Genomic DNA, 6000 nt, shown 5'->3' on the forward strand with positions numbered 1-6000 from the left:
CTCGAAATAGTACAAAGGGGGGGCTTTGGGTCGGGGGACCCTTTGAGTCAGATCTACTGAAAGGGAGGCGGACGCCTCCTTCCCCCCTCCCCAGGGATTTGACCCAAAGACCCCCTTGGTACAATTTTGAGATTTCCATTTTTGGCTGAAGGACCCTTAAAAAGCTGAAAAGCGCATTAGGCGCCAATATATACTAAGTTTGAGGGGAGAGCGCGCCCGAAAAAAGCGATTTTTTGGTCAAAATTTTCATAAAGTGCCTAAAAACGCCTTTTTTGGCCCGCTTTTTAATAATTTCGGCTGCGGCGCAGAAAAATTGGCCAAAACAGGTTCTTTTTAGTGCATTGGGAGAGTTTGAAAGCTCAATTTGAACAATCTAAAAAAAGGTCGACAAAGTTTCCCCCCTCGAGAAAATCCTAGGTGCGCCCCTGCCTGGTCTCGAATAGTTTTTCATGAATGAAACTTTTGACAAACTGAACTTAAGACTGATGATATCAAACTATAAGTGTTTTTTTTTGAAGCGTAAATAGAACTTTTAAAGCTTAATTCCTTGCTTCAATTCAGTCTATAGTAGGAACCATTTAGTAGTGCGTAATAATTTGACAAGCATAAAAAATCTCAATAAAGCAAATTAGCATCAAAGTATCAAATGCGCATCTCAGGTAGACTCTTTTCAAAGTGACCCTAAAGAGAGGTTAGTGTAGTGGTTAGCGCGCCACGTGTAGCTTACAGAGCTTCAGATATCAATCACACAAGTGGGAAAACTTTTTTTTAGAAAAAATCGGTTTCAGCAAAGTACCATCCTTTAATTTCAATACCCTTTTTCTTCGGAAATCCAAACAATAACGACTGAAAACTACTGATTTGGCTTCAATCTACATTATTTTGCGCAAAAACTATCAAAGATGCTATTTCTAGAGAAAATCTATCGCAATTTCATAGCAATTCAATTCTGTAGAAAAAATAACTAAAAACGAACGGGTTTTAAATCTTACATGTTTTAGGACGAAAAACATAAATTGCAAAACAAAATCTGTACTTTAATAAAAAGACGACTATTGCTTCGACTAAAAAATACCTTGTGCTGAGCTGAAGTTCGGTTTCATTTCAGCCTCTTTTTTGTTATAGATTAACATATATACTGACATTTCAAAAATTTATTTTTACGATAACCATGATTTCAATATATCATTAAAACTATTAATATAGTTTATTATTTTTGATATTACCATCACTCTGATTCTGTTTAATATTATGATTAAAATTACTATGATGAACAATGTTAATATTTTTAATCATTTAATTTAAGGCTTTTTTTACAAGATTCTGATCGTTGCGAAAAGCCAAAACAGACAGTTTTGAGTTGAAACTAAGTTTTGCTTCATAGACTGCTGGTCCTGACGTTCGATTTACCCATTTTTGAATCAACAAGTTAAAAACGTTCAGGAAACAGAAAATTTGAACACTCAAAATTCATTCTGTAATCCGTTTTTTTTTTGGAAATGGATCAGTTTTTTATGACAATTTTAACGAGGTAGAGGCATTGAGGCATAGGTAAAATTCAAGAAATAAACAAAATATGACCAGTTTGAAAAGTGTCTACTCATCAGCTCGCAAATCTGACTCAATTCAGGCTTCTAAAATTTGAAAAACCTCAATAAATGTTCCGTGAGAGAGTTTTAATGACTGCATACTTAAACAAATTATTTTACAATAATCCAGTGTTAGTTTTTTTCCGACCGCGCCACTGAAAGTAACCGGAAACAATTATGGACTAGCTCTTGTTTTTTTCGCTTAATTTTGACGACGTCAAAAAAATCTCGCAGCTAGTTGTATAGTATTAAAGCTTTTTCAGCCATGCTTCCCATTTCAAAATAAATTTTCGAATTTTGTCTCACTTTCGAAAAAAATGGTCGTCAAAATTCTGATTCCTGACAAAAATTTAAAAAATATATATGAGAGAGGCTGCGACACCCCCACTAAAACTTTATTTTTTTCTACTACCTAACTTTTTTCCCTCTTACCCTCATTCTTGCAGTTTTATAAAAATAATTCAGTTACCTTTTTTCTAAAAAATAACAGGATTTTAAAGAAAAGGGGCAAAAAATTAGAGCCAACAATTTGAAAAAACTTAAGAAACACTAAAAATTAAAAACTTTCAATACTAATTGTTCATTTTTATTGAATCTGTAACCAGGTTTTAAGTAAAAGGCTATCAATAACGCAAATTGATTACATTTTGAAAGAAGATATGAGTTGGGGATATTTTTCACTATCATTCTATCTGACAGATTCTTTTTTCCTTAATAACTTACCCGAAAGAATACAACAAAGTCTGGTTGCAAAAGAATTTATTCAAATGCAACCATACTATGAAGATCATTGCAATTATTTCAAAATCAACCAATTTTTTGAATGAGCTAATGCATTCGCTCTGCAATCCGGATCGAGGTCCAAAACTCATATCGCAACCGTCACGACTCAAAATATTTAAATCGCAAGTTTTCCCAACCCAAGAATTTCGGTGCGACTTTGCATACCCAAAAAGGCATGTCGCAACTTAAGCATTAAATATACTTTGCGTTAAGAAGAAACTTTTTGCATCTCAGCAAAAGCAAAAAAATCGCCGCGCATCCGAAATTTTGCGCCATCCAAAAGAGATATATGTCGCAAGATTCAGCTGCAGATAGCAATCTAGTTGACTCGCAAATCATTTTAAAATTTGTGTGGCAATTTTGTTTTTTTTTGCCAAGATAACATTTAATGAAGCATCGCAATTTTTTTTTAGTAAAACTAGGTTTTTCGCTGTCTGAACAACCAAATTTTTATCTAACAAACGTTATTTGCTTGCCTTAATTGCTCGAAAAAAAACTAAAAATAAATTTTGAGCCAATGTTTGCAACACTGAGTAAACTTTTCGAAAATCACGACTTGAAAGGACAACGAATGATATATCACTCGACCATCTTCGGAAAATATTGTAGCTGAAGTTAATAATCATAATTTCCAACTACGCGAGTTTGACAAAATTTAAGCTTCAAATTTCAAAGTCACAGTAGATATTTCTCAGTTGAAACAATTTTAATGATTTATCGCGTTCTATCATTCGTCTTGGTTGAAAATGTAGACGGAAAGAAAGAGATGGCTAACAAAGTGATAGCAATAAAGTTGATGCTTCTGTAATGGTTCTATAGCAATAGAGGTTTTCTAACCAATATATTTGCTCTGATTTTTTTCAACTGCGAACAACTCACTTTTTAGTAAAAACACGGACAGAAAAAAAAGTTTTCAGGTTTCTTTAGATTTGACAAAAAATTCGTAAAATTTCAAGGCAAAAGCAATTTGACAAATTGCCAAAAACAAATTTATGTTTAGAATTTCTGTTAGCCTTTTTTGTTTCAATTTTTTTCTCAAATGGCGAGCAATTAATCAAAAATGTTTGTGGCTGATCACCTAAAAAGTCCCTGTTTGTTGTTTTTCAGACATTTCGGCAACATTTTTATAGCAATAATCCAATGTTTCAAATACAAGTTTAAGTAGCGGATTATTTTGAACACTGATATAAAACGAAACAAGACTGCTCGTATCACGGCGAAACCCTGAATGTTCCGACTGCCTTTTAAGGTTTATGGAGCAGTAATAACATAAATATCATTAACAAGTTAAAGTTAAAAAAAAATTTTTAAATTAATTTTTTCTTTATGAAAATCATCGCCCCACACGCCATATAACCTATAAAAGAATAAATTTTGCTCCTTGTAACAAATCAGTTATGGCAAATAAGTTTCTTTCAGCCAATTTGGAACGAATTCTTTCACGGATTAAATCTCCGCTTGCGCGTTAATAGCGCGAAACATATCGCGCGTTTATTGTCCCAAATTGGCCAAAATGGCGCTCTTTAAACCCTCGTAACCTTACAAAGAATGTAACAAAAAAAATACCCAGTTGAAATAACTTTTCAAATTTAAGCTCAGGACAACAATAATTTTCATAATGATTTAAAAAATTTTGTCAAAAATGGCCTGTTTAAAAGTCGAATTTTGTCTAAAGAAAAAAAACCACCCTAAATTTTCCGTTATTTTTTATCGAAAGTCGGAAAAACAAAGACAATGTGTTGCTGTGCGAGTAGCGCAGGAAACTCTGACCTTATTGATGGAAATAAAATCTAAAAGAAACAGGACTGCTCGTATCAGGTCAAAGGACTGAATGTTGCGACTGTCTTCTAAGGTCTTTGGAGCAGTATTAACATGAAAAAAGTATTTAAAAAATTTTAAATGAAATTTTTAATTGGAGATTGTTTGTGGAAATCATTCCCCCACATGCCATATAAATCACAGCGTGATAGATTTTGCTCCTAGTAACAAGTCAATTATGGCAAATAAGCTTCTTTCAGCCAATTTGGAACGGTTTCTAAGACGGATTTAATTTCCGCCTACGCATTAATCGCGCGAAAAAAAAATCGCGCGTTCATTGTCCCATAATGGCCAAAACGTCAATTTTTAAACTCCCATAACAAAAAATGATCAAAGGTAAAACATCTTTTCAAATTTAAGCTCAGGACATCATCACCTTTTGAATGATATAAAAGATTTTGTCTGTATAAACGAAATCTGTCTGAAGAAAAAAAACCCATCCGAGCACAAATATTCCGTTACTTTCGTTACGAAAGTCGGAACAAAAATATATATCGAGAAAAATTTCAACTTTAGTTTTTTTTTCGCTAAACTTTCTGCCGTTGTTTTTTTTTCAATAATGGGGGATTGAATTTGACAAAAAATCTATTCATTGAAAGAGAATAATAGATGGACTAGGTTTATTTTAAAATTAGAAATAAATCCAGATTTCACTTTCTATCACGTCATTTTCAAGGTGGTGCGACTAAAAATTGGAGACTTTTTTTTGTTGTTTTTGGTTCGTCTAAGATGTCTTCAATTTGATGCCATTCTTGACCCCCTTCGGTTTTTCTTTGATGTAGTCAAAATGTGAAAAAAAAACAACCTACGTCATAGTTCCTTCCCACTTCCTGTACTGGTCGGAAAAAAAAACAAAACGAAACCAATGTGGCAAAAAACTATCATTAAGAAAGAAGAATAGATAAACTAGATTAAAAAAATTGTGGAATTAAATTCAGACTTCAGTTTTCAACAATGAAAAAATAATGTGAAAGAAAAGCAATGGAAAAAAGTGGGCCTATTGAAGAAAAAAAATTTTTTTTCGCTTATTCTTTGCTCAAAACAATGGCTCTCGAAACAAAAATATTCAACCTCCTTTTCTTCAAACTCGATTTAATTATTCAACCGAATTTGACTCGTAATCTGGCACCTGCAATCTAAAACTTTCACAAAAAGCTCAAATTGTTTTAGATTGAAAGGAAGCGATAAAAACGGTCTTTTGAAAAAGTATGTTCTGATAGTCAGCCAAAAAGAACGTCTACTTCCCCAGTTGTCTTTAGTTTTTGTTTTTTTAATTAATAAATATTTCGCGCAATATGGGATTCTGCATCATACTTCATTGCACGTGGGTGGTCAATTTTCTCCACTTCCAAAATTCACCAGCCGAAGTTGTTCCCTTCATAGTCAGGTGAAAAAAAAAGATTTTCTAGATAGATATTACAGAGATAGACACTATAGATGATAGATAGATCATACGATAGATACTTGTGCACTGCATCAACGAACTTCAATTGAAGCGAGGATTGAAAACAGAGAAAAAAAACTTTCTAGGTGAACTTATTTATTGAGTTGAACTAATCTTTTTTGGTCGATGAGAAAACTGATTTAGTGAAATTCACATAAGTGAACTATAAGTGAATACTCGTTGTAACTTTACAGAAATGAATTTTCTCCGTTAGATGCCACAAAGTTCGAATTAGATCAGCTGCAGAAAAAAAGTTTTTTTTTCGTATGAACCTAATTTTCAAAAATGGTTCAAAACTGACAAAATTGACAGAGCGCGGGTTTTATAATAAAAAAATATAAAACTCATTTACTGCACGATCGAAAA

This window comes from Symsagittifera roscoffensis, chromosome 7 (genome assembly GCF_963678635.1).
Source record: "Symsagittifera roscoffensis chromosome 7, txSymRosc1.1, whole genome shotgun sequence".
NCBI lineage: Eukaryota > Metazoa > Xenacoelomorpha > Acoela > Convolutidae > Symsagittifera > Symsagittifera roscoffensis.